This window comes from Mus caroli, unplaced genomic scaffold (genome assembly GCF_978045245.1).
Source record: "Mus caroli unplaced genomic scaffold, Mus_caroli_1 scaffold_1, whole genome shotgun sequence".
NCBI lineage: Eukaryota > Metazoa > Chordata > Mammalia > Rodentia > Muridae > Mus > Mus caroli.
Genome location: NW_028227256.1, coordinates 168,915,834 through 168,942,903, shown reverse-complemented (window position 1 = coordinate 168,942,903; position 27,070 = coordinate 168,915,834). Strand labels below are relative to the sequence as shown.

The following is a 27,070-nucleotide window of genomic DNA, read 5'->3' as shown; positions in this document are numbered from 1 at the left end:
CTACCCTAGCAGGTGTCCAACAGGCGGCTGGGGTTGGGGTGGGTGTGGGTGTGGGGATGAGGCACATGCCGCCTGCAAAGATGCACGTTCGGTTCTGTTCTACTTGGGGTTTGTCAAGTTGACAGCTCAACTTGTGAAGAGGGACTCTGAATTGAGAAAAACCGTCTCCAAGGTAGGCAAAGTCTGTGCGGTAGGGTCCAGAACAGTCAGGAGTGGCTGTGGAGCAGCTCGCTGAAGGTTGGGATCGTGTTGGGATGGGGGAGTTGCAGCAAGGACCTGCTACCCCTGCGCAGGTGGTCTGGAGCAGTGGAATTCCGGTATGCTCCTGACATCTAGAAGAAAGGTAACAGCGAAGTCATTGTGTTTCACGGTGTCTTGGGTAGACAACAGAAGGGAGATTTGTTCTCAGAAAATCCTTTGACTTGGAAACAATCTTTGCAGAAAGCCGAGATGGTCTTCTCTCATCTAAGTGGTTGTTTTGGGGAAGGAGCCTTACAGCCTTGAAGCCAGTTCTGGGTCACAAGACAGTCTTGGCACACCCAGAAGGCCTTGCATGATTAAAGAAAGTCATCTGAGTAGTCACAAATGAGTGTCCAGTTCTAGCATACGTAGTGTAGTGATTTCTCCTTTCATTTAACATACACTCTCTCACACACACACATTAACTTTTTGTATATACCCACATATATGAACATATAACCACATATGATATGTATACATATATATCTATATCTATCTATTAATACACACACACACACACACACACACACACACACACACACACACACACAGGCGCACACTGATGACTGTACCCAGTAAGGACAAAAGTTGCAGGGACCTGCTGTTTTTCTTCATGAACTCTACATACACACAAGGCTAGGGACTTTGTGACAAGGAGGAACGTGCTTTAGCCTCCTCTGCCAAGGAAAAGGAAGAGATCCAACGAGTTTTGTGTAGCGATCAAGAAATATGCTGTTGTGTGGCTGGCTATTCCAGGGAGGGTTAGGTCACTGAGGCGCAACTTCTCTGCTGCCTGCAAGGCGGCATCTTTGGCATATCCATCTTGGAGTGACCCTCTTTCTCTGCTCAGAACACTGACAGTCCTGAGCTGTGAGGAAAGCAGGTGGAGCAAGCCTGTAGGGAGAAGCCCTCTGTTGCATCACTTCCTTCCTCTGTGCTCCTTCCTGGGGTTTCCCTCCTGGAGGGACTTCTGAGCCAGCCTTAATTAAGGTGAAACAAGCACTTCCTTGTCAAGGTTGCTTTGGGTTATGGTGTTTGACCCCAAGAACAGAAACTCTAGCTCAGACAGAAATTGGTACCAGGAGTGGGGTATTGCTGGGACACACCTGGCAGGTACCTCTTTGGGGAGGGTGGAGGGACTTTGAGCTCTGGGCTGGAAAGGCTCAAGATGGATGCTTCCAGGCAGCTTGGAAGGACGTCTGGAGAGCAATGGAGCTGACAAGACGGAAGGGAGGCAAGACTCGCTAAGGTGTTTTTATATCGATCCCAACCCCCCTCCCCAGACCCTCAGAGGGCATCTTGGGAGTCCCTGATCGACTCTGCTGGGGCCATTTGGGGTTCTGAGTCAAGAATCTGTGGTCCAGATCAGGCGGGGCTGGAGAATCATCCGTGAGTAGTGAGCAGGAGAGCGGATCCACCAAGGTGAGACCTCGCCCGTGCACGGACAAATCATTGATGGTGCTCAGCTGGAGCTGAGAAACAAGCCACGCTTAACAAGCCGGCAGCATACTGCAGCCAACCCCCCTGGGACTATTTCCTGAAGGCTCAAAAGACAGGTGCCAAGTTGCATGGGTGCCCAGTGTGCATCTCATGCTAGCCAGTCTTTTGAGAATGTGCAGGAGCCAGCCAAACTGTGATGGATGGAAGGCATGAGGGAGGATGGATGCCAGAGAGCAGCTGAGGATTGGGGATGCACGGCGGGCATGGGTCCTGCAGCCTGATCCCAGGCACGGACTGGGGTGCTTCAGCTCCTGTTCTTTCCAAGACCTCCATACAGGACCAGCACACCCACCCAATAGCAGCAACAGCAGCAGGAGGAGGAGCAGCATTAGAAAGAGCATCAGCCATTAGACAACCATCACCAGCAGCAGCAGGTGCAAACAAACAAACAAACAAACAAACAAACAAACACCTGACCAACCGAGGCATCCCTATTAAGTGCTGGGGAGGCAGCAGTTGCAGTGTAACAACCCTGGATGCGACCATCAGTGACGGTCATTGAGGGACCTGTAAGGGAGGCAGGGCTTGGCATGGAGGACCATGGAATCAACTGTTGGCACTTGTGCTTCTCATGGCTGTGCTATGTGTGTGTGTGTGTCCCTCTCTCTTGCTCTGTTTGTCTATCTGCATGTGGTCTTTGTGTGTGTCTCTCTTCCTCACTGTCTCTCTCTTCCTCTGTCTCTCTCTCTGAGTGGGTGCTCCCAAAGTCATGCGTGGGTATGTATCTTTCTCTGTCTGTGTGTCTCCCTTGTTGCATATCTGTGTGTGTCTCCCTCCATCTGTCTCTGTCTGTGTCTCTCCCCCACGCCCTCCCTCTCCCCTTCCTCTCCCCCTGCCCCTCCCTCTCCCCCTCCCCTCCCCTGCCCCTCCCACCCTCTCCCTCCTCTCTCCCTCCCCCTGTCCCCTCTCTAGCTCTCCCTGCTCTCTCCCTGCCCATCTCCCTCTCCCTCCCCCTCCCCCTCCTCTCCCCCTCTCCAACCCCCTCCCAGTTCTCCTCCCCCTCCCCCTCCCTTTTCCCTCCCCCTTCCATCCCTCCCCCTCCCTTCCCCCTCTCTCCCTCTCCCTCTCCCCTTCTCCCACTCTCTCCCTCTCCTCCTCTCTCCCCCTCTCTCCCCCTCTCTCCCCCTCTCCCGCCCCCTCCCCCTCCCCTTGCCCTCCCCCTCCCCCTTCCCCTCCCCACCCCCTCTCCCTCTCCCTCTCCCTCTCCCTCTCCCTCTCCCTCTCCCTCTCCCTCTCCCTCTCCCTCTCCCTCTCCCTCTCCCTCTCCCTCTCCCTCTCCCTTTTCCTGTGTGTGTCTGTGTGCATGCAGGAGTACTTTCAGAAGCACACCCCACCCATTGGGCAGAGAGGGAGTAGTGGACCGGAAGGATGTGAGGTTGGGCTCTAGCAGGATGAAGACACAGAAGAGAGTTGTCTGGTTAGCCAAGTCCACATCCCAGAGGAGGAGGAGGGGGTATGCCCAGCACTGTAGGGAGGGAGCCTGTAGGTGAAGGTGGTGTCAGGTTTAGATGGCTCAGTGGGTAAGAGCACCAATTGCTCTTACAGAGGTCCTGAGTTGAATTGCCAGCAAGCACATGGTGGCTCCCAACCGTGTGTAATGGAATCTGATGAATGTGGTGTATGCGGTGTCTTCTGTTGTTTCTAAAGAGAGGGAGAGTGTACCTGCAGGAAACAAATATATAAACCCTTGAAGAAGAAGAGGAGATTGTAGAGGGGAAAGCATAAGAAGGTGGTGGTGGTGGTGGTGGTGGTGGTGGTGTTTGCTGTTGCTGCAGGCGAGTGGGTAGGCTGAGTGTGTCAAGTGATTGGAAGGAGCCTCTAGGTAGTTGTTGTGAGAATGAAGAGAGGCGAGGCTTGCAGGCCAGAGAGTGTGTGCCAAGTGTCCCTGTGGGCGTGAAGACCAAAAGGGACTGGACTCTGCATGGGCCGGGAATCGAACCCGGGCCTCCCGCGTGGCAGGCGAGAATTCTACCACTGAACCACCCATGCCCTGTCTACAGCCATCACCTGATGAACTCTCAGCCTGTGCTTCCTGCCAGGACCCAAGACCCATTAGCACACGTTTTCCCCCCGACAGAGCCTAGGCCGGAAATGATGCATGCATGGATGGAGAGGTGCGTGGATGGATGGAGGCATATATGGATGGATTCACGGACGGTTGGTTTTGGTTGGGTTGGTTGGTGGGTGGATGGAAGGATGCATGCCTGGATGGATGGATGCACCGGTCAGGGGAGGCCGCGCCAGAGGGTAGGAGAGTCCGGGCCCCGAGCTGAGGTCCTGGGGTGAACCCCGACAGATCCAGATCTGTGGCACCCACCAAGTTTGGGAGGCGAGGAGCGTGGAGGCGCTGGAGAGGTTGAGGATGGAGGCAAGAGATGCGGTGTGTGGGTTGGGGTGCGGTGCGCGGCGGTGCGGTGCGGTGCGGTGCGGTGCGGTGGAGTTGGGGTGGCAAAAGGCGAGGCTGTCAGGAGTGGGATTTGAACCCACGCCTCCAGGGGAGACTGCGACCTGAACGCAGCGCCTTAGACCGCTCGGCCATCCTGACGGCGGTTTGGGCTCCAGGTCACTCGCCTGGCAGGCGTCCGGCGCCCACGCGCGCGCCCGCATGCGGACTCGACGCGCAGGGGCGCCCGGGCTGGCGTGGGGCCGGCCGCGTCTGGGTGGTCAAGCTGCGGGCCTAGCCCGCCCAACTCAAGCCTGCTCCGCCTCGCCCGGTGCCAGCGCGTTGACGTGGAGACTCTGCCAGGCGCCAGAGTCCCTCCGGGTCCCGGTCCGGATGCCCGCAGCCCAGCAGGCAGGCAGGCCCGCAGGACCAGGTGTGTGGCGCCAGCCTCTGGTGATGCCGTCGGCGAGTGATGCGGGCAGCCAGGCGTCAGCGCTCAGAGGCCGTGTCTCCAGCCCGGCGGGGCGGCAGGGGTCCAGCCGCACGGTCCCCCAGGGCTGCGGGTCGTGGTCCTGCTGTTGTCGCCGGGTCCCGGGGGCTTATGGGTTGCGGTGGAGTGTAGAAGAAGAGGTGGGCGTTGGATGAGACGGAGGTTGTGGGTCGTGTGTGTCGTCGTAGACGGTCGGGCGACGGTGCGTGGTAGTCGGCGTTGTCCTCGTTAGTATAGTGGTGAGTATCCCCGCCTGTCACGCGGGAGACCGGGGTTCGATTCCCCGACGGGGAGACGTAGCGTCCTTTTTGGAAAGACAGGCGGCCCCCGGGCTACTGTCCCTCCCACCCCAGCCCCACACGCAGACCCAGACGATCCAGCCCAGCACGGTGTCCTCCAGCAAAGCCGCCCCGGAGCTCTCAAACCCTTTTTCTGGCCGCTCGCCCAGCGCCTGGGGCCTGCCAACACGCTCCCCGTCCGCCCCTGGCGAGCCCTCCCATCCCAACCCCAACCGCGGTGGGCTCCGCGTGTGCCCGAACGGGCGGCGTGCGCCTCTCTGGGCTTGAGCGGTGTGCCAGGCCTGTCTGGGTGGTGGCCCCGGGGGCGCTGGCTGGCAGCAGGCAGGAGGCGAGAGCGCCCCAGAGGAAAGGCGAGTGCGTGCGAGTGCGCGAAGCGCGAAGCGCGAAAGCGCGCGTGAGACGGCGAGGAAAAGCGCGGAGCGGCGGAGCCGTGGGTGTGGTCGGGGTTCGGGCCACGCGGGCGTGCGCAGGGAGGGAAGTCAGCGGTAGGCGTCGTGGTAGAAGGCGCTGGGCGCTGTCCGGAGTCAGTCTGTCAGTCGGCGGCGTCGTGTGGACGCCGTCCCAGCGGTGCAGCGTTGGTGGTATAGTGGTGAGCATAGCTGCCTTCCAAGCAGTTGACCCGGGTTCGATTCCCGGCCAACGCAGGGTGCCCACGTTTTGCCAAGGTCCCGAGCCCTGGGGGACCCTGCCAGGCGCCTCTGAGCTTGTGCTTGTCGCCAGGCTGCGCTAGCGACCGAAGCCCAAGCGCCAGACCTTTTTAGGTTGGGACGGGCGGGAAGAGAAGAGGCAGGGGCAGCGGTGCCTAGTCCGTGAGGTCGCACCCTGTTTGGCCGCAGAGACGGGGGGGTGGGAGGGTGGGGGGTGGGCATGGGTGTCGGGATGTGGGTATAGGTGTGGGTGGGGGCAAGAGGCAGGGCAGGTAGAGGCGCGGATTGCGGAACGCCCAACGCCCAACGCCCAAGGCCGAACTCCAGCCTCCTAAGGAGGGACTAAGCATTGGGCGGGCCTGCAGTAGCCCGCCCGAGTCCGCCAGGCGGGCGAGCAGTGTGTCTGCCACGGTGGCGGAGGGGCTGTGTGTCTGAGTGTCTCCAGGAGTGGGTAGCCGGGGCCGTCGGGCCGACGCTCCCTGGTGGTCTAGTGGTTAGGATTCGGCGCTCTCACCGCCGCGGCCCGGGTTCGATTCCCGGTCAGGGAAGCCTCTCTTCTTCCTCTCTGCACCCTCACTTCCCCAAACCTCGCTCCTCTCCCTCGCTCACTTTTGCCCAACACCAACGCACACCAACAACAAACACAACTCGACCATTAGCGCCTGGCGCCGTGGCACGCGCACACGCACACACACACACGCACGCGCGCGCGCTCCCACGACCGGATACCCCATAGACGTCTTCCCGCTTCAAGCTCTCCCTGTCTGCAAGCTGCCCATTCCTTTCCCACACTACCACTCCGGCCCAGCCTCTCTGCCCCCACACACCAAATTTGCACCTCTCCACTACAGACTCGTTGCTTACCCTGCAACCAAGACTACACACCCGCCCCCATCACAAGCGGACCTCTTCACACGCCGCCCGGATTACAAACACTCGTCCACTCATGTCACTCATGGAGCCTCAACAGGACTCCATCTCCTCCTCATCGCCTGCTCTTAGGTCTGGAACAAACCCTCTAGCTAGCCCGCCCCACCTGCCTCATGGAGCAACTGCATCGCATGCAGAGCATGCATCGCGCGCATCCCATGGGCCCAGTCACCTTTCCCGAATAGTCACAAATGACCGTCCAGTTCAAGCATCTGTAGCGATTTCATTCACTTCATACACACACACACACACACACACACACACACACACACACAAACGCGCGCGCGCATTAATCTTTTATATATACCCACATATATGAACATATAACCATATATGATATGTATAGGTTTATATCTATATCTATCCATCAATGCAACACATACAGACACACACACACGCACGCGCACACACACAACTCTGTGTATTATGTATATTTGGGTTTTTGGACTATGTATAGGAGATGTCGGAGAATGGAATACGGTGCTGGTGGTGGTCTTGGTGGTGGTGGCGTTGGTGGTGGCACGGAGAGAGGGACGGTTGCAGGGTTGGAAGGGGTTCCAGTGGGCAATTGTTATTGCGAGGCAGATGTCCGCTGCAGAGCCACAAGCTCATGGTGTGGTTCCCGCCCCCCCCCGGCCCCCCGACTTCACAGGGACCGCCATTGGGTGCGAGGCGAGTCACGGTTTCCCACGCAAGCCCCCAGAGCGGTTTGGGCGAGCAGAGGATATTCGGGGGGTCGTAAGGCCACTGTTTCTCGGGATCCTGGTGTCGCTGGCCACAGTGGCGGATGTGAGTCGGGAAAGAAACCTTTGCCCAGCGGATGCGTGCCCTGCCCGGTCGCCTCCGTCCTGACCCTGCCAGCCCAGTGCCCGATCCTGAGTGCTGAGCGGAGGACTGTGCTCCACCTCAATGGGTAGCATGGTGAGAGGTGCCAGCAGATCCTGCGGGCAGCACAGACAGTGCTTATTCCGACCCGACTCCACCCCATCCCTGCCACCAAAGGCCGATTCCTGGGCACCAGGGGGCACCAGTCGGAAAGGGCATCCGGAAGGGACTGTGCGGCAGGCCTCGGGGCAGCCATGTAGGGAGAGAAGGCTGTGCGAAACAGACACCGGGGTGTGCGCGAGGGGGTCGGGGGGGGGGCGCAGACTACCCTAGCAGGTGTCCAACAGGCGGCTGGGGTTGGGGTGGGTGTGGGTGTGGGGATGAGGCACATGCCGCCTGCAAAGATGCACGTTCGGTTCTGTTCTACTTGGGGTTTGTCAAGTTGACAGCTCAACTTGTGAAGAGGGACTCTGAATTGAGAAAAACCGTCTCCAAGGTAGGCAAAGTCTGTGCGGTAGGGTCCAGAACAGTCAGGAGTGGCTGTGGAGCAGCTCGCTGAAGGTTGGGATCGTGTTGGGATGGGGGAGTTGCAGCAAGGACCTGCTACCCTTGCGCAGGTGGTCTGGAGCAGTGGAATTCCGGTATGCTCCTGACATCTAGAAGAAAGGTAACAGCGAAGTCATTGTGTTTCACGGTGTCTTGGGTAGACAACAGAAGGGAGATTTGTTCTCAGAAAATCCTTTGACTTGGAAACAATCTTTGCAGAAAGCCGAGATGGTCTTCTCTCATCTAAGTGGTTGTTTTGGGGAAGGAGCCTTACAGCCTTGAAGCCAGTTCTGGGTCACAAGACAGTCTTGGCACACCCAGAAGGCCTTGCATGATTAAAGAAAGTCATCTGAGTAGTCACAAATGAGTGTCCAGTTCTAGCATACGTAGTGTAGTGATTTCTCCTTTCATTTAACATACACTCTCTCACACACACACATTAACTTTTTGTATATACCCACATATATGAACATATAACCACATATGATATGTATACATATATATCTATATCTATCTATTAATACACACACACACACACACACACACACACACACACACACACACACACAGGCGCACACTGATGACTGTACCCAGTAAGGACAAAAGTTGCAGGGACCTGCTGTTTTTCTTCATGAACTCTACATACACACAAGGCTAGGGACTTTGTGACAAGGAGGAACGTGCTTTAGCCTCCTCTGCCAAGGAAAAGGAAGAGATCCAACGAGTTTTGTGTAGCGATCAAGAAATATGCTGTTGTGTGGCTGGCTATTCCAGGGAGGGTTAGGTCACTGAGGCGCAACTTCTCTGCTGCCTGCAAGGCGGCATCTTTGGCATATCCATCTTGGAGTGACCCTCTTTCTCTGCTCAGAACACTGACAGTCCTGAGCTGTGAGGAAAGCAGGTGGAGCAAGCCTGTAGGGAGAAGCCCTCTGTTGCATCACTTCCTTCCTCTGTGCTCCTTCCTGGGGTTTCCCTCCTGGAGGGACTTCTGAGCCAGCCTTAATTAAGGTGAAACAAGCACTTCCTTGTCAAGGTTGCTTTGGGTTATGGTGTTTGACCCCAAGAACAGAAACTCTAGCTCAGACAGAAATTGGTACCAGGAGTGGGGTATTGCTGGGACACACCTGGCAGGTACCTCTTTGGGGAGGGTGGAGGGACTTTGAGCTCTGGGCTGGAAAGGCTCAAGATGGATGCTTCCAGGCAGCTTGGAAGGACGTCTGGAGAGCAATGGAGCTGACAAGACGGAAGGGAGGCAAGACTCGCTAAGGTGTTTTTATATCGATCCCAACCCCCCTCCCCAGACCCTCAGAGGGCATCTTGGGAGTCCCTGATCGACTCTGCTGGGGCCATTTGGGGTTCTGAGTCAAGAATCTGTGGTCCAGATCAGGCGGGGCTGGAGAATCATCCGTGAGTAGTGAGCAGGAGAGCGGATCCACCAAGGTGAGACCTCGCCCGTGCACGGACAAATCATTGATGGTGCTCAGCTGGAGCTGAGAAACAAGCCACGCTTAACAAGCCGGCAGCATACTGCAGCCAACCCCCCTGGGACTATTTCCTGAAGGCTCAAAAGACAGGTGCCAAGTTGCATGGGTGCCCAGTGTGCATCTCATGCTAGCCAGTCTTTTGAGAATGTGCAGGAGCCAGCCAAACTGTGATGGATGGAAGGCATGAGGGAGGATGGATGCCAGAGAGCAGCTGAGGATTGGGGATGCACGGCGGGCATGGGTCCTGCAGCCTGATCCCAGGCACGGACTGGGGTGCTTCAGCTCCTGTTCTTTCCAAGACCTCCATACAGGACCAGCACACCCACCCAATAGCAGCAACAGCAGCAGGAGGAGGAGCAGCATTAGAAAGAGCATCAGCCATTAGACAACCATCACCAGCAGCAGCAGGTGCAAACAAACAAACAAACAAACAAACAAACAAACAAACAAACACCTGACCAACCGAGGCATCCCTATTAAGTGCTGGGGAGGCAGCAGTTGCAGTGTAACAACCCTGGGTGCGACCATCAGTGACGGTCATTGAGGGACCTGTAAGGGAGGCAGGGCTTGGCATGGAGGACCATGGAATCAACTGTTGGCACTTGTGCTTCTCATGGCTGTGCTATGTGTGTGTGTGTGTCCCTCTCTCTTGCTCTGTCTGTCTATCTGCATGTGGTCTTTGTGTGTGTCTCTCTTCCTCACTGTCTCTCTCTTCCTCTGTCTCTCTCTCTGAGTGGGTGCTCCCAAAGTCATGCGTGGGTATGTATCTTTCTCTGTCTGTGTGTCTCCCTTGTTGCATATCTGTGTGTGTCTCCCTCCATCTGTCTCTGTCTGTGTCTCTCCCCCACGCCCTCCCTCTCCCCTTCCTCTCCCCCTGCCCCTCCCTCTCCCCCTCCCCTCCCCTGCCCCTCCCACCCTCTCCCTCCTCTCTCCCTCCCCCTGTCCCCTCTCTAGCTCTCCCTGCTCTCTCCCTGCCCATCTCCCTCTCCCTCCCCCTCCTCTCCCCCTCTCCAACCCCCTCCCAGTTCTCCTCCCCCTCCCCCTCCCTTTTCCCTCCCCCTTCCATCCCTCCCCCTCCCTTCCCCCTCTCTCCCTCTCCCTCTCCCCTTCTCCCACTCTCTCCCTCTCCTCCTCTCTCCCCCTCTCTCCCCCTCTCTCCCCCTCTCCCGCCCCCTCCCCCTCCCCTTGCCCTCCCCCTCCCCCTTCCCCTCCCCACCCCCTCTCCCTCTCCCTCTCCCTCTCCCTCTCCCTCTCCCTCTCCCTCTCCCTCTCCCTCTCCCTCTCCCTCTCCCTCTCCCTCTCCCTCTCCCTCTCCCTTTTCCTGTGTGTGTCTGTGTGCATGCAGGAGTACTTTCAGAAGCACACCCCACCCATTGGGCAGAGAGGGAGTAGTGGACCGGAAGGATGTGAGGTTGGGCTCTAGCAGGATGAAGACACAGAAGAGAGTTGTCTGGTTAGCCAAGTCCACATCCCAGAGGAGGAGGAGGGGGTATGCCCAGCACTGTAGGGAGGGAGCCTGTAGGTGAAGGTGGTGTCAGGTTTAGATGGCTCAGTGGGTAAGAGCACCAATTGCTCTTACAGAGGTCCTGAGTTGAATTGCCAGCAAGCACATGGTGGCTCCCAACCGTGTGTAATGGAATCTGATGAATGTGGTGTATGCGGTGTCTTCTGTTGTTTCTAAAGAGAGGGAGAGTGTACCTGCAGGAAACAAATATATAAATCCTTGAAGAAGAAGAGGAGATTGGAGAGGGGAAAGCATAAGAAGGTGGTGGTGGTGGTGGTGGTGGTGGTGTTTGCTGTTGCTGCAGGCGAGTGGGTAGGCTGAGTGTGTCAAGTGATTGGAAGGAGCCTCTAGGTAGTTGTTGTGAGAATGAAGAGAGGCGAGGCTTGCAGGCCAGAGTGTGTGTGCCAAGTGTCCCTGTGGGCGTGAAGACCAAAAGGGACTGGACTCTGCATGGGCCGGGAATCGAACCCGGGCCTCCCGCGTGGCAGGCGAGAATTCTACCACTGAACCACCCATGCCCTGTCTACAGGCATCACCTGATGAACTCTCAGCCTGTGCTTCCTGCCAGGACCCAAGACCCATTAGCACACGTTTCCTCCTCCCCCCCCCCCCCCCCGACAGAGCCTGGGCCGGAAATGATGCATGCATGCATGGATGTATGGATTCATGGAGGCATGCGTGCGTGCATGCATGCGTGGATTCATGGATGGAGAGGTGCGTGGATGGGTGGGGGCATACATGGATGGATTCACGGACGGTTGGTTTTGGTTGGATTGGTTGGTGGGTGGATGGAAGGATGCGTGCATGGAAGGAAGGATGCATGCATGGATGGATGGATGGATGCACCGGTCAGGGGAGGCCGCGCCAGAGGGTAGGAGAGTCCGGTCCCCGAGCTGAGGTCCTGGGGTGAACCCCGACAGATCCAGATCTGTGGCACCAAGTTTGGGAGGCGAGGAGCGTGGAGGCGCTGGAGAGGTTGAGGATGGAGGCAAGAGATGCGGTGTGTGGGTTGGGGTGCGGTGCGGGGCGGTGCGGTGCGGTGGAGTTGGGGTGGCAAAAGGCGAGGCTGTCAGGAGTGGGATTCGAACCCACGCCTCCAGGGGAGACTGCGACCTGAACGCAGCGCCTTAGACCGCTCGGCCATCCTGACGGCGGTTTGGGCTCCAGGTCACTCGCCTGGCAGGCGTCCGGCGCCCACGCGCGCGCCCGCATGCGGACTCGACGCGCAGGGGCGCCCGGGCTGGCGTGGGGCCGGCCGCGTCTGGGTGCTCAAGCTGCGGGCCTAGCCCGCCCAACTCAAGCCTGCTCCGCCTCGCCCGTTGCCAGCGCGTCGACGTGGAGACTCTGCCAGGCGCCAGAGTCCCTCCGGGTCCCGGTCCGGTCCGGATGCCCGCAGCCCAGCAGGCAGGCAGGCCCGCAGGACCAGGTGTGTGGCGCCAGCCTCTGGTGATGCCGTCGGCGAGTGATGCCGGCAGCCAGGCGTCAGCGCTCAGAGGCCGGGTCTCCAGCCCGGCGGGGCGGCAGGGGTCCAGCCGCACGGTCCCCCAGGGCTGCGGGTCGTGGTCCTGCTGTTGTCGCCGGGTCCCGGGGGCTTATGGGTTGCGGTGGAGTGTAGAAGAAGAGGTGGGCGTTGGATGAGACGGAGGTTGTGGGTCGTGTGTGTCGTCGTAGACGGTCGGGCGACGGTGCGTGGTAGTCGGCGTTGTCCTCGTTAGTATAGTGGTGAGTATCCCCGCCTGTCACGCGGGAGACCGGGGTTCGATTCCCCGACGGGGAGACGTAGCGTCCTTTTTGGAAAGACAGGCGGCCCGCGGGGTACTGACCCTCCCACCCCAACCCCAGCCCCACACGCAGACCCAGACGATCCAGCCCAGCACGGTGTCCTCCAGCAAAGCCGCCCCGGAGCTCTCAAACCCTTTTTCTGGCCGCTCGCCCAGCGCCTGGGGCCTGCCAACACGCTCCCCGTCCGGCCCTGGCGAGCCCTCCCATCCCAACCCCAACCGCGGTGGGCTCCGCGTGTGCCCGAACGGGCGGCGTGCGCCTCTCTGGGCTTGAGCGGTGTGCCAGGCCTGTCTGGGTGGTGGCCCCGGGGGCGCTGGCTGGCAGCAGGCAGGAGGCGAGAGCGCCCCAGAGGAAAGGCGTGTGCGTGCGAGTGCGCTAAGCGCGAAGCGGGAAGCGCGCGTGAGACGGCGAGGAAAAGCGCGGAGCGGCGGAGCCGTGGGTGTGGTCGGGGTTCGGGCCACGCGGGCGTGCGCAGGGAGGGAAGTCAGCGGTAGGCGTCGTGGTAGAAGGCGCTGGGCGCTGTCCGGAGTCAGTCTGTCAGTCGGCGGCGTCGTGTGGGCGCCGTCCCAGCGGTGCAGCGTTGGTGGTATAGTGGTGAGCATAGCTGCCTTCCAAGCAGTTGACCCGGGTTCGATTCCCGGCCAACGCAGGCTGCCCACGTTTTGCCAAGGTCCCGAGCCCTGGGGGACCCTGCCAGGCGCCTCTGAGCTTGTGCTTGTCGCCAGGCTGCGCTAGCGACCGAAGCCCAAGCGCCAGACCTTTTTAGGTTGGGACGGGCGGGAAGAGAAGAGAAGAGGCAGGGGCAGAGGTGCCTAGTCCGTGAGGTCGCACCCTGTTTGGCCGCAGAGACGGGGGGTGGGAGGGTGGGGGGGTGGGCGTGGGTGTCGGGGTGTGGGTATAGGTGTGGGTGGGGGCAAGAGGCAGGGCAGGTAGAGGCGCGGATTGCGGAACGCCCAACGCCCAAGGCCGAACTCCAGCCTCCTAAGGAGGGACTAAGCATTGGGCGGGCCTGTAGTAGCCCGCCCGAGTCGGCCAGGCGGGCGAGCAGTGTGTCTGCCACGGTGGCGGAGAGGCTGTGTGTCTGGGTGTCTCCAGGAGTGGGTAGCCGGGGCCGTCGGGCCGACGCTCCCTGGTGGTCTAGTGGTTAGGATTCGGCGCTCTCACCGCCGCGGCCCGGGTTCGATTCCCGGTCAGGGAAGCCTCTCTTCTTCCTCTCTGCACCCTCACTTCCCCAAACCTCGCTCCTCTCCCTCGCTCACTTTTGCCCAACACCAACGCACACCAACAACACAACTCGACCATTAGCGCGTGGCGCCGTGGCACGCGCGCGCGCGCGCCCGCGCTCCCACGACCCGATACCCCATAGACGTCTTCCCGCTTCACGCTCTCCCTGTCTGCACGCTGCCCATTCCTTTCCCACACTACCACTCCGGCCCAGCCTCTCTGCCCCCCACACACCAAATTTGCACCTCTCCACTACAGACTCGTTGCTTACCCTGGAACCAAGCAAGACTACACACCCGCCCCCATCACAAGCGGACCTTCTTCACACGCCGCCCGGATTACAAACACTCGTCCACTCATGTCACTCATGGAGCCTCAACAGGACTCCATCTCCTCCTCCTCGCCTGCTCTTAGGTCTGGAACAAACCCTCTAGCTAGCCCGCCCCACCTGCCTCAGATGGAGCAACTGCATCGCATGCAGAGCATGCATCGCGCGCATCCCATGGGCCCAGTCAGCTTTCCCGAATAGTCACAAATGAGCGTCCAGTTCAAGCATCTGTAGCGATTTCATTCACTTCACACACACACACACACACACACACACACACACACACACACACACACACAAACGCGCGCGCATTAATCTTTTATATATACCCACATATATGAACATATAACCATATATGATATGTATAGGTTTATATCTATATCAATGCACACACATACAGACACACACACACGCACGCGCACACACACAACTCTGTGTATTATGTATATTTGGGTTTTTGGACTATGTATAGGAGATGTCGGAGAATGAAATACGGTGCTGGTGGTGGTCTTGGTGATGGTGGTGTTGGTGGTGGCACGGAGAGAGGGACGGTTGCAGGGTTGGAAGGGGTTCTAGTGGGCAGTTGTTATTGCGAGGCAGATGTCCGCTGCACAGCCACAAGCTCATGGTGTGGTTCCCGCCCCCCCCCCACCCCCCGACTTCACAGGGACCGCCATTGGGTGCGAGGCGAGCCACGATTTCCCACGCAAGCCCCCAGAGCGGTTTGGGCGAGCAGAGGATATTCGGGGGGTCGTAAGGCCACTGTTTCTCGGGATCCTGGTGTCGCTGGCCACAGTGGCGGATGTGAGTAGGGAAAGAAACCTTTGCCCAGCGGATGCGTGCCCTGCCCGGTCGCCTCCGTCCTGACCCTGCCAGCACAGTGCCCGATCCTGAGTGCTGAGCGGAGGACTGTGCTCCACCTCAATGGGTAGCATGGTGAGAGGTGCCAGCAGATCCTGCGGGCAGCACAGACAGTGCTTATTCCCACCCGACTCCACCCCATCCCTGCCACCAAAGGCCGATTCCTGGGCACCAGGGGGCACCAGTCGGAAAGGGCATCGGGAAGGGACTGTGCGGCAGGCCTCGGGGCAGCCATGTAGGGAGAGAAGGCTGTGCGAAACAGACACCGGGGTGTGCGCGAGGGGGTCGGGGGGTGGGGCAGCCTACCCTAGCAGGTGTCCAACAGGCGCGTGGGGTTGGGGTGGGTGTGAGTGTGGGAATGGGGCACATGCCGCCTGCAAAGATGCACGGTCGGTTCTGTTCTACTTGGGGTTTGTCAAGTTGACAGCTCAACTTGTGAAGAGGGACGCTGAATTGAGAAAAACGTCTCCAAGGCAGGCAAAGTCTGTGCGGTAGGGTCCAGAGCAGTCAGGAGTGGCTGCGGAGCAGCTCGCTGAAGGTTGGGATGGTGTTGGGATGGGGGAGTTGCAGCAAGGACCTGACACCCCTGCGCAGGTGGTCTGGAGCAGTGGAATTCCGGTATGCTCCTGAATCTAGAAGAAAGGTAACAGCGAAGTCATTGTTTTTCACGGTGTCTTGTGTAGACAACAGAAGGGAGATTTGTTCTCAGAAAATCCTTTGACTTGGAAACAATCTTGGCAGAAAACCGAGATGGTCTTCTCTCATCTAAGTGGTTGTTTTGGGGAAGGAGCCTTACAGCCTTGAAGCCAGTTCTGGGTCACAAGACAGTCTTGGCACACCCAGAAGGCCTTGCATGATTAAAGAAAGTCATCTGAGTAGTCACAAATGAGTGTCCAGTTCTAGCATACGTAGTGATTTCTCCTTTCATTTAACATACACTCTCACACACACACACATTAACTTTTTGTATATACCCACATATATGAACATATAACCACATATGATATGTATACATATATATCTATATCTATCTATTAATACACACACACACACACACACACACACACACACACACACAGGAGCACACTGATGACTGTACCCAGTAAGGACAAAAGTTGCAGGGACCTGCTGTTTTCCTTCATGAACTCTACACACAAGGCTAGGGACTCTGTAACAAGGAGGAACGTGCTTTAGCCTCCTCTGCCAAGGAAAAGGAAGAAATCCAACGAGTTTTGTGTAGCGATCAAGAAATATGCTGTTGTGTGGCTGGCTATTCCAGGGAGGGTTAGGTCACTGAGGCACGACTTCTCTGCTGCCTGCAAGGCGGCATCTTTGGCATATCCATCTTGGAGTGACCCTCTTTCTCTGCTCAGAACACTGACAGTCCTGAGCTGTGAGGAAAACAGGTGGAGCAAGCCTGTAGGGAGAAGCCCTCTGTTGCATCACTTCCTTCCTCTGTGCTCCTTCCTGGGGTTTCCCTCCTGGAGGGACTTCTGAAGAGCCAGCCTTCATTAAGGTGAAACAAGCACTTCCTTGTCAAGGTTGCTTTGGGTTATGGTGTTTGACCCCAAGAACAGAAACTCTAGCTCAGACAGATATTGGTACCAGGAGTGGGGAGTATTGCTGGGACACACCTGGCAGGTACCTCTTTGGGGAGGGTGGAGGGACTTTGAGCTCTGGGCTGGAAAGGCTCAAGCTGGATGCTTCCAGGCAGCTTGGAAGGACGTCTGGAGAGCAATGGAGCTGACAAGACGGAGGGGAGGCAAGACTCGCTAAGGTGTTTTTATATCGATCCCAACCCCCTCCCCAGACCCTCAGAGGGCATCTTGGGAGTCCCTGATCGACTCTGCTGGGGCCATTTGGGGTTCTGAGTCAAGAATCTGTGGTCCAGATCAGGCGGGGCTGGAGAATCATCCGTGAGTAGTGAGCAGGAGAGCGGATCCACCAAGGTGAGACCTCGCCCGTGCACGGACAAATCATTGATGGTGCTCAGCTGGAGCTGAGAAACAAGCCACGCTTAACAAGCCGGCAGCATACTGCAGCCAACCCCCCTGGGACTATTTCCTGAAGGCTCAAAAGACAGGTGCCAATTGCATGGGTGCCCAGTGTGCATCTCATGCTAGCCAGTCTTTTGAGAATGTGCAGGAGCCAGCCAAACTGTGATGGATGGAAGGCATGAGGGGGGATGGATGCCAGAGAGCAGCTGAGGATTGGGGATGCACGGCAGGCATGGGTCCTGCAGCCTGATCCCAGGCACGGACTGGGGTGCTTCAGCTCCTGTTCTTTCCAAGACCCCCATACAGGACCAGCACACCCAGTAGCAGCAAGAGCAGCAGGAAGAGGAGCAGCATTAGAAACAGCATCAGCCATTAGACAACCATCACCAGCAGCAGCAGGTGCAAACAAACAAACAAACAAACACCTGACCAACCGAGGCATCCCCATTAACAGCTGGGGCGGCAGCAGTTGCAGTGTAACAACCCTGGGTGCGACCATCAGTGAGGGTCATTGAGGGACCTGTAAGGGAGGCAGGGCTTGGCATGGAGGACCATGGAATCAACTGTTGGCACTTGTGCTTCTCATGGCTGTGCTATGTGTGTGTGTGCGTGTGTGTGTGTGTCCCTCTCTCTTGCTCTGTCTATCTGCATGTGGTCTTTGTGTGTGTCTCTCTTCCTCTCTGTCTCTCTCTTCCTCTGTCTCTCTCTCTGAGTGGGTGCTCCCAAAGTCATGCGTGGGTATGTATCTTTCACTGTCTGTTTGTCTCCCTTGTTGCATATCTGTGTGTGTCTCCCTCCATCCGTCTCTGTCTCTGTCTCTCCCCCACGCCCTCCCTCTCGCCTTCCTCTCCCCCTGCCCCTCCCTCTCCCCCTCCCCTCCCCTGCCCCTCCCACCCTCTCCCTCCTCTCTCCCTCCCCCTGTCCCCTCTCTAGCTCTCCCTGCTCTCTCCCTGCCCATCTCCCTCTCCCTCCCCCTCTCCCTCCTCTCTCCCTCTCCAAACCCCTCCCAGTTCTCCTCCCCCTCCCCCTCCCTTTTCCCTCCCCCTTCCATCCCTCCCCCTCTCCCTCCCCCTCCCCCTCCCCCTCCCCCTCCCCCTGTCCCTGTCCCTGTCCCTGTCCCTCTCCCTTTTCCTGTGTGTGTCTGTGTGCATGCAGGAGTACTCTCAGAAGCACACCCCACCCATTGGGCAGAGAGGGAGTAGTGGACCTGAAGGATGTGAGGTTGGGCTCTAGCAGGATGAAGACACAGAAGAGAGTTGTCTGGTTAGCCAAGTCCACATCCCAGAGGAGGAGGAGGGGGTATGTCCAGCCCTGTAGGGAGGGAGCCTGTAGGTGAAGGTGGTGTCAGGTTTAGATGGCTCAGTGGGTAAGAGCACCAATTGCTCTTACAGAGGTCCTGAGTTGAATTGCCAGCAAGCACATGGTGGCTCCCAACCGTGTGTAATGGAATCTGATGAATGTGGTGTATGCGGTGTCTTCTGTTGTTTCTAAAGAGAGGGAGAGTGTACCTGCAGGAAACAAATATATAAATCCTTGAAGAAGAAGAGGAGATTGGAGAGGGGAAAGCATAAGAAGGTGGTGGTGGTGGTGGTGGTGGTGGTGTTTGCTGTTGCTGCAGGCGAGTGGGTAGGCTGAGTGTGTCAAGTGATTGGAAGGAGCCTCTAGGTAGTTGTTGTGAGAATGAAGAGAGGCGAGGCTTGCAGGCCAGAGTGTGTGTGCCAAGTGTCCCTGTGGGCGTGAAGACCAAAAGGGACTGGACTCTGCATGGGCCGGGAATCGAACCCGGGCCTCCCGCGTGGCAGGCGAGAATTCTACCACTGAACCACCCATGCCCTGTCTACAGGCATCACCTGATGAACTCTCAGCCTGTGCTTCCTGCCAGGACCCAAGACCCATTAGCACACGTTTCCTCCTCCCCCCCCCCCCCCCCGACAGAGCCTGGGCCGGAAATGATGCATGCATGCATGGATGTATGGATTCATGGAGGCATGCGTGCGTGCATGCATGCGTGGATTCATGGATGGAGAGGTGCGTGGATGGGTGGGGGCATACATGGATGGATTCACGGACGGTTGGTTTTGGTTGGATTGGTTGGTGGGTGGATGGAAGGATGCGTGCATGGAAGGAAGGATGCATGCATGGATGGATGGATGGATGCACCGGTCAGGGGAGGCCGCGCCAGAGGGTAGGAGAGTCCGGTCCCCGAGCTGAGGTCCTGGGGTGAACCCCGACAGATCCAGATCTGTGGCACCAAGTTTGGGAGGCGAGGAGCGTGGAGGCGCTGGAGAGGTTGAGGATGGAGGCAAGAGATGCGGTGTGTGGGTTGGGGTGCGGTGCGGGGCGGTGCGGTGCGGTGGAGTTGGGGTGGCAAAAGGCGAGGCTGTCAGGAGTGGGATTCGAACCCACGCCTCCAGGGGAGACTGCGACCTGAACGCAGCGCCTTAGACCGCTCGGCCATCCTGACGGCGGTTTGGGCTCCAGGTCACTCGCCTGGCAGGCGTCCGGCGCCCACGCGCGCGCCCGCATGCGGACTCGACGCGCAGGGGCGCCCGGGCTGGCGTGGGGCCGGCCGCGTCTGGGTGCTCAAGCTGCGGGCCTAGCCCGCCCAACTCAAGCCTGCTCCGCCTCGCCCGTTGCCAGCGCGTCGACGTGGAGACTCTGCCAGGCGCCAGAGTCCCTCCGGGTCCCGGTCCGGTCCGGATGCCCGCAGCCCAGCAGGCAGGCAGGCCCGCAGGACCAGGTGTGTGGCGCCAGCCTCTGGTGATGCCGTCGGCGAGTGATGCCGGCAGCCAGGCGTCAGCGCTCAGAGGCCGGGTCTCCAGCCCGGCGGGGCGGCAGGGGTCCAGCCGCACGGTCCCCCAGGGCTGCGGGTCGTGGTCCTGCTGTTGTCGCCGGGTCCCGGGGGCTTATGGGTTGCGGTGGAGTGTAGAAGAAGAGGTGGGCGTTGGATGAGACGGAGGTTGTGGGTCGTGTGTGTCGTCGTAGACGGTCGGGCGACGGTGCGTGGTAGTCGGCGTTGTCCTCGTTAGTATAGTGGTGAGTATCCCCGCCTGTCACGCGGGAGACCGGGGTTCGATTCCCCGACGGGGAGACGTAGCGTCCTTTTTGGAAAGACAGGCGGCCCGCGGGGTACTGACCCTCCCACCCCAACCCCAGCCCCACACGCAGACCCAGACGATCCAGCCCAGCACGGTGTCCTCCAGCAAAGCCGCCCCGGAGCTCTCAAACCCTTTTTCTGGCCGCTCGCCCAGCGCCTGGGGCCTGCCAACACGCTCCCCGTCCGGCCCTGGCGAGCCCTCCCATCCCAACCCCAACCGCGGTGGGCTCCGCGTGTGCCCGAACGGGCGGCGTGCGCCTCTCTGGGCTTGAGCGGTGTGCCAGGCCTGTCTGGGTGGTGGCCCCGGGGGCGCTGGCTGGCAGCAGGCAGGAGGCGAGAGCGCCCCAGAGGAAAGGCGTGTGCGTGCGAGTGCGCTAAGCGCGAAGCGGGAAGCGCGCGTGAGACGGCGAGGAAAAGCGCGGAGCGGCGGAGCCGTGGGTGTGGTCGGGGTTCGGGCCACGCGGGCGTGCGCAGGGAGGGAAGTCAGCGGTAGGCGTCGTGGTAGAAGGCGCTGGGCGCTGTCCGGAGTCAGTCTGTCAGTCGGCGGCGTCGTGTGGGCGCCGTCCCAGCGGTGCAGCGTTGGTGGTATAGTGGTGAGCATAGCTGCCTTCCAAGCAGTTGACCCGGGTTCGATTCCCGGCCAACGCAGGCTGCCCACGTTTTGCCAAGGTCCCGAGCCCTGGGGGACCCTGCCAGGCGCCTCTGAGCTTGTGCTTGTCGCCAGGCTGCGCTAGCGACCGAAGCCCAAGCGCCAGACCTTTTTAGGTTGGGACGGGCGGGAAGAGAAGAGAAGAGGCAGGGGCAGAGGTGCCTAGTCCGTGAGGTCGCACCCTGTTTGGCCGCAGAGACGGGGGGTGGGAGGGTGGGGGGGTGGGCGTGGGTGTCGGGGTGTGGGTATAGGTGTGGGTGGGGGCAAGAGGCAGGGCAGGTAGAGGCGCGGATTGCGGAACGCCCAACGCCCAAGGCCGAACTCCAGCCTCCTAAGGAGGGACTAAGCATTGGGCGGGCCTGTAGTAGCCCGCCCGAGTCGGCCAGGCGGGCGAGCAGTGTGTCTGCCACGGTGGCGGAGAGGCTGTGTGTCTGGGTGTCTCCAGGAGTGGGTAGCCGGGGCCGTCGGGCCGACGCTCCCTGGTGGTCTAGTGGTTAGGATTCGGCGCTCTCACCGCCGCGGCCCGGGTTCGATTCCCGGTCAGGGAAGCCTCTCTTCTTCCTCTCTGCACCCTCACTTCCCCAAACCTCGCTCCTCTCCCTCGCTCACTTTTGCCCAACACCAACGCACACCAACAACACAACTCGACCATTAGCGCGTGGCGCCGTGGCACGCGCGCGCGCGCGCCCGCGCTCCCACGACCCGATACCCCATAGACGTCTTCCCGCTTCACGCTCTCCCTGTCTGCACGCTGCCCATTCCTTTCCCACACTACCACTCCGGCCCAGCCTCTCTGCCCCCCACACACCAAATTTGCACCTCTCCACTACAGACTCGTTGCTTACCCTGGAACCAAGCAAGACTACACACCCGCCCCCATCACAAGCGGACCTTCTTCACACGCCGCCCGGATTACAAACACTCGTCCACTCATGTCACTCATGGAGCCTCAACAGGACTCCATCTCCTCCTCCTCGCCTGCTCTTAGGTCTGGAACAAACCCTCTAGCTAGCCCGCCCCACCTGCCTCAGATGGAGCAACTGCATCGCATGCAGAGCATGCATCGCGCGCATCCCATGGGCCCAGTCAGCTTTCCCGAATAGTCACAAATGAGCGTCCAGTTCAAGCATCTGTAGCGATTTCATTCACTTCACACACACACACACACACACACACACACACACACACACACACACACACAAACGCGCGCGCATTAATCTTTTATATATACCCACATATATGAACATATAACCATATATGATATGTATAGGTTTATATCTATATCAATGCACACACATACAGACACACACACACGCACGCGCACACACACAACTCTGTGTATTATGTATATTTGGGTTTTTGGACTATGTATAGGAGATGTCGGAGAATGAAATACGGTGCTGGTGGTGGTCTTGGTGATGGTGGTGTTGGTGGTGGCACGGAGAGAGGGACGGTTGCAGGGTTGGAAGGGGTTCTAGTGGGCAGTTGTTATTGCGAGGCAGATGTCCGCTGCACAGCCACAAGCTCATGGTGTGGTTCCCGCCCCCCCCCCCCACCCCCCGACTTCACAGGGACCGCCATTGGGTGCGAGGCGAGCCACGATTTCCCACGCAAGCCCCCAGAGCGGTTTGGGCGAGCAGAGGATATTCGGGGGGTCGTAAGGCCACTGTTTCTCGGGATCCTGGTGTCGCTGGCCACAGTGGCGGATGTGAGTAGGGAAAGAAACCTTTGCCCAGCGGATGCGTGCCCTGCCCGGTCGCCTCCGTCCTGACCCTGCCAGCACAGTGCCCGATCCTGAGTGCTGAGCGGAGGACTGTGCTCCACCTCAATGGGTAGCATGGTGAGAGGTGCCAGCAGATCCTGCGGGCAGCACAGACAGTGCTTATTCCCACCCGACTCCACCCCATCCCTGCCACCAAAGGCCGATTCCTGGGCACCAGGGGGCACCAGTCGGAAAGGGCATCGGGAAGGGACTGTGCGGCAGGCCTCGGGGCAGCCATGTAGGGAGAGAAGGCTGTGCGAAACAGACACCGGGGTGTGCGCGAGGGGGTCGGGGGGTGGGGCAGCCTACCCTAGCAGGTGTCCAACAGGCGCGTGGGGTTGGGGTGGGTGTGAGTGTGGGAATGGGGCACATGCCGCCTGCAAAGATGCACGGTCGGTTCTGTTCTACTTGGGGTTTGTCAAGTTGACAGCTCAACTTGTGAAGAGGGACGCTGAATTGAGAAAAACGTCTCCAAGGCAGGCAAAGTCTGTGCGGTAGGGTCCAGAGCAGTCAGGAGTGGCTGCGGAGCAGCTCGCTGAAGGTTGGGATGGTGTTGGGATGGGGGAGTTGCAGCAAGGACCTGACACCCCTGCGCAGGTGGTCTGGAGCAGTGGAATTCCGGTATGCTCCTGAATCTAGAAGAAAGGTAACAGCGAAGTCATTGTTTTTCACGGTGTCTTGTGTAGACAACAGAAGGGAGATTTGTTCTCAGAAAATCCTTTGACTTGGAAACAATCTTGGCAGAAAACCGAGATGGTCTTCTCTCATCTAAGTGGTTGTTTTGGGGAAGGAGCCTTACAGCCTTGAAGCCAGTTCTGGGTCACAAGACAGTCTTGGCACACCCAGAAGGCCTTGCATGATTAAAGAAAGTCATCTGAGTAGTCACAAATGAGTGTCCAGTTCTAGCATACGTAGTGATTTCTCCTTTCATTTAACATACACTCTCACACACACACACATTAACTTTTTGTATATACCCACATATATGAACATATAACCACATATGATATGTATACATATATATCTATATCTATCTATTAATACACACACACACACACACACACACACACACACACACACAGGAGCACACTGATGACTGTACCCAGTAAGGACAAAAGTTGCAGGGACCTGCTGTTTTCCTTCATGAACTCTACACACAAGGCTAGGGACTCTGTAACAAGGAGGAACGTGCTTTAGCCTCCTCTGCCAAGGAAAAGGAAGAAATCCAACGAGTTTTGTGTAGCGATCAAGAAATATGCTGTTGTGTGGCTGGCTATTCCAGGGAGGGTTAGGTCACTGAGGCACGACTTCTCTGCTGCCTGCAAGGCGGCATCTTTGGCATATCCATCTTGGAGTGACCCTCTTTCTCTGCTCAGAACACTGACAGTCCTGAGCTGTGAGGAAAACAGGTGGAGCAAGCCTGTAGGGAGAAGCCCTCTGTTGCATCACTTCCTTCCTCTGTGCTCCTTCCTGGGGTTTCCCTCCTGGAGGGACTTCTGAAGAGCCAGCCTTCATTAAGGTGAAACAAGCACTTCCTTGTCAAGGTTGCTTTGGGTTATGGTGTTTGACCCCAAGAACAGAAACTCTAGCTCAGACAGATATTGGTACCAGGAGTGGGGAGTATTGCTGGGACACACCTGGCAGGTACCTCTTTGGGGAGGGTGGAGGGACTTTGAGCTCTGGGCTGGAAAGGCTCAAGCTGGATGCTTCCAGGCAGCTTGGAAGGACGTCTGGAGAGCAATGGAGCTGACAAGACGGAGGGGAGGCAAGACTCGCTAAGGTGTTTTTATATCGATCCCAACCCCCTCCCCAGACCCTCAGAGGGCATCTTGGGAGTCCCTGATCGACTCTGCTGGGGCCATTTGGGGTTCTGAGTCAAGAATCTGTGGTCCAGATCAGGCGGGGCTGGAGAATCATCCGTGAGTAGTGAGCAGGAGAGCGGATCCACCAAGGTGAGACCTCGCCCGTGCACGGACAAATCATTGATGGTGCTCAGCTGGAGCTGAGAAACAAGCCACGCTTAACAAGCCGGCAGCATACTGCAGCCAACCCCCCTGGGACTATTTCCTGAAGGCTCAAAAGACAGGTGCCAATTGCATGGGTGCCCAGTGTGCATCTCATGCTAGCCAGTCTTTTGAGAATGTGCAGGAGCCAGCCAAACTGTGATGGATGGAAGGCATGAGGGGGGATGGATGCCAGAGAGCAGCTGAGGATTGGGGATGCACGGCAGGCATGGGTCCTGCAGCCTGATCCCAGGCACGGACTGGGGTGCTTCAGCTCCTGTTCTTTCCAAGACCCCCATACAGGACCAGCACACCCAGTAGCAGCAAGAGCAGCAGGAAGAGGAGCAGCATTAGAAACAGCATCAGCCATTAGACAACCATCACCAGCAGCAGCAGGTGCAAACAAACAAACAAACAAACACCTGACCAACCGAGGCATCCCCATTAACAGCTGGGGCGGCAGCAGTTGCAGTGTAACAACCCTGGGTGCGACCATCAGTGAGGGTCATTGAGGGACCTGTAAGGGAGGCAGGGCTTGGCATGGAGGACCATGGAATCAACTGTTGGCACTTGTGCTTCTCATGGCTGTGCTATGTGTGTGTGTGCGTGTGTGTGTGTGTCCCTCTCTCTTGCTCTGTCTATCTGCATGTGGTCTTTGTGTGTGTCTCTCTTCCTCTCTGTCTCTCTCTTCCTCTGTCTCTCTCTCTGAGTGGGTGCTCCCAAAGTCATGCGTGGGTATGTATCTTTCACTGTCTGTTTGTCTCCCTTGTTGCATATCTGTGTGTGTCTCCCTCCATCCGTCTCTGTCTCTGTCTCTCCCCCACGCCCTCCCTCTCGCCTTCCTCTCCCCCTGCCCCTCCCTCTCCCCCTCCCCTCCCCTGCCCCTCCCACCCTCTCCCTCCTCTCTCCCTCCCCCTGTCCCCTCTCTAGCTCTCCCTGCTCTCTCCCTGCCCATCTCCCTCTCCCTCCCCCTCTCCCTCCTCTCTCCCTCTCCAAACCCCTCCCAGTTCTCCTCCCCCTCCCCCTCCCTTTTCCCTCCCCCTTCCATCCCTCCCCCTCTCCCTCCCCCTCCCCCTCCCCCTCCCCCTCCCCCTGTCCCTGTCCCTGTCCCTGTCCCTCTCCCTTTTCCTGTGTGTGTCTGTGTGCATGCAGGAGTACTCTCAGAAGCACACCCCACCCATTGGGCAGAGAGGGAGTAGTGGACCTGAAGGATGTGAGGTTGGGCTCTAGCAGGATGAAGACACAGAAGAGAGTTGTCTGGTTAGCCAAGTCCACATCCCAGAGGAGGAGGAGGGGGTATGTCCAGCCCTGTAGGGAGGGAGCCTGTAGGTGAAGGTGGTGTCAGGTTTAGATGGCTCAGTGGGTAAGAGCACCAATTGCTCTTACAGAGGTCCTGAGTTGAATTGCCAGCAAGCACATGGTGGCTCCCAACCGTGTGTAATGGAATCTGATGAATGTGGTGTATGCGGTGTCTTCTGTTGTTTCTAAAGAGAGGGAGAGTGTACCTGCAGGAAACAAATATATAAATCCTTGAAGAAGAAGAGGAGATTGGAGAGGGGAAAGCATAAGAAGGTGGTGGTGGTGGTGGTGGTGGTGGTGTTTGCTGTTGCTGCAGGCGAGTGGGTAGGCTGAGTGTGTCAAGTGATTGGAAGGAGCCTCTAGGTAGTTGTTGTGAGAATGAAGAGAGGCGAGGCTTGCAGGCCAGAGTGTGTGTGCCAAGTGTCCCTGTGGGCGTGAAGACCAAAAGGGACTGGACTCTGCATGGGCCGGGAATCGAACCCGGGCCTCCCGCGTGGCAGGCGAGAATTCTACCACTGAACCACCCATGCCCTGTCTACAGGCATCACCTGATGAACTCTCAGCCTGTGCTTCCTGCCAGGACCCAAGACCCATTAGCACACGTTTCCTCCTCCCCCCCCCCCCCCCCGACAGAGCCTGGGCCGGAAATGATGCATGCATGCATGGATGTATGGATTCATGGAGGCATGCGTGCGTGCATGCATGCGTGGATTCATGGATGGAGAGGTGCGTGGATGGGTGGGGGCATACATGGATGGATTCACGGACGGTTGGTTTTGGTTGGATTGGTTGGTGGGTGGATGGAAGGATGCGTGCATGGAAGGAAGGATGCATGCATGGATGGATGGATGGATGCACCGGTCAGGGGAGGCCGCGCCAGAGGGTAGGAGAGTCCGGTCCCCGAGCTGAGGTCCTGGGGTGAACCCCGACAGATCCAGATCTGTGGCACCAAGTTTGGGAGGCGAGGAGCGTGGAGGCGCTGGAGAGGTTGAGGATGGAGGCAAGAGATGCGGTGTGTGGGTTGGGGTGCGGTGCGGGGCGGTGCGGTGCGGTGGAGTTGGGGTGGCAAAAGGCGAGGCTGTCAGGAGTGGGATTCGAACCCACGCCTCCAGGGGAGACTGCGACCTGAACGCAGCGCCTTAGACCGCTCGGCCATCCTGACGGCGGTTTGGGCTCCAGGTCACTCGCCTGGCAGGCGTCCGGCGCCCACGCGCGCGCCC

The 27,070-nt window shown here is 58.5% G+C and overlaps 16 non-coding genes across 16 annotated transcripts; 9 read left to right on the top strand and 7 right to left on the bottom strand.

The window, feature by feature from the left end:
• Positions 1–3,658: 3,658 nt before the first annotated feature.
• On the bottom strand, positions 3,659–3,729 carry Trnag-gcc (transfer RNA glycine (anticodon GCC)). The gene has a single exon. It is a non-coding gene; the product is annotated as a tRNA-Gly (tRNA).
• A 1,106-nt stretch (positions 3,730–4,835) lies between these two features.
• Positions 4,836–4,907, top strand: Trnad-guc (transfer RNA aspartic acid (anticodon GUC)). Its single transcript has one exon. It is a non-coding gene; the product is annotated as a tRNA-Asp (tRNA).
• A 577-nt stretch (positions 4,908–5,484) lies between these two features.
• On the top strand, positions 5,485–5,556 carry Trnag-ucc (transfer RNA glycine (anticodon UCC)). Its single transcript has one exon. It is a non-coding gene; the product is annotated as a tRNA-Gly (tRNA).
• A 479-nt stretch (positions 5,557–6,035) lies between these two features.
• Trnae-cuc (transfer RNA glutamic acid (anticodon CUC)) lies at positions 6,036–6,107 on the top strand. The gene has a single exon. It is a non-coding gene; the product is annotated as a tRNA-Glu (tRNA).
• A 5,188-nt stretch (positions 6,108–11,295) lies between these two features.
• Positions 11,296–11,366, bottom strand: Trnag-gcc (transfer RNA glycine (anticodon GCC)). Its single transcript has one exon. It is a non-coding gene; the product is annotated as a tRNA-Gly (tRNA).
• Positions 11,367–11,915: 549 nt separating this feature from the next.
• Positions 11,916–11,998, bottom strand: Trnal-cag (transfer RNA leucine (anticodon CAG)). Its single transcript has one exon. It is a non-coding gene; the product is annotated as a tRNA-Leu (tRNA).
• A 555-nt stretch (positions 11,999–12,553) lies between these two features.
• Positions 12,554–12,625, top strand: Trnad-guc (transfer RNA aspartic acid (anticodon GUC)). The gene has a single exon. It is a non-coding gene; the product is annotated as a tRNA-Asp (tRNA).
• A 582-nt stretch (positions 12,626–13,207) lies between these two features.
• On the top strand, positions 13,208–13,279 carry Trnag-ucc (transfer RNA glycine (anticodon UCC)). Its single transcript has one exon. It is a non-coding gene; the product is annotated as a tRNA-Gly (tRNA).
• Positions 13,280–13,756: 477 nt separating this feature from the next.
• On the top strand, positions 13,757–13,828 carry Trnae-cuc (transfer RNA glutamic acid (anticodon CUC)). The gene has a single exon. It is a non-coding gene; the product is annotated as a tRNA-Glu (tRNA).
• A 4,973-nt stretch (positions 13,829–18,801) lies between these two features.
• On the bottom strand, positions 18,802–18,872 carry Trnag-gcc (transfer RNA glycine (anticodon GCC)). Its single transcript has one exon. It is a non-coding gene; the product is annotated as a tRNA-Gly (tRNA).
• Positions 18,873–19,421: 549 nt separating this feature from the next.
• Positions 19,422–19,504, bottom strand: Trnal-cag (transfer RNA leucine (anticodon CAG)). The gene has a single exon. It is a non-coding gene; the product is annotated as a tRNA-Leu (tRNA).
• Positions 19,505–20,059: 555 nt separating this feature from the next.
• On the top strand, positions 20,060–20,131 carry Trnad-guc (transfer RNA aspartic acid (anticodon GUC)). Its single transcript has one exon. It is a non-coding gene; the product is annotated as a tRNA-Asp (tRNA).
• Positions 20,132–20,713: 582 nt separating this feature from the next.
• Positions 20,714–20,785, top strand: Trnag-ucc (transfer RNA glycine (anticodon UCC)). Its single transcript has one exon. It is a non-coding gene; the product is annotated as a tRNA-Gly (tRNA).
• Positions 20,786–21,262: 477 nt separating this feature from the next.
• Trnae-cuc (transfer RNA glutamic acid (anticodon CUC)) lies at positions 21,263–21,334 on the top strand. Its single transcript has one exon. It is a non-coding gene; the product is annotated as a tRNA-Glu (tRNA).
• Positions 21,335–26,309: 4,975 nt separating this feature from the next.
• On the bottom strand, positions 26,310–26,380 carry Trnag-gcc (transfer RNA glycine (anticodon GCC)). The gene has a single exon. It is a non-coding gene; the product is annotated as a tRNA-Gly (tRNA).
• A 549-nt stretch (positions 26,381–26,929) lies between these two features.
• Trnal-cag (transfer RNA leucine (anticodon CAG)) lies at positions 26,930–27,012 on the bottom strand. Its single transcript has one exon. It is a non-coding gene; the product is annotated as a tRNA-Leu (tRNA).
• Positions 27,013–27,070: the final 58 nt, after the last annotated feature.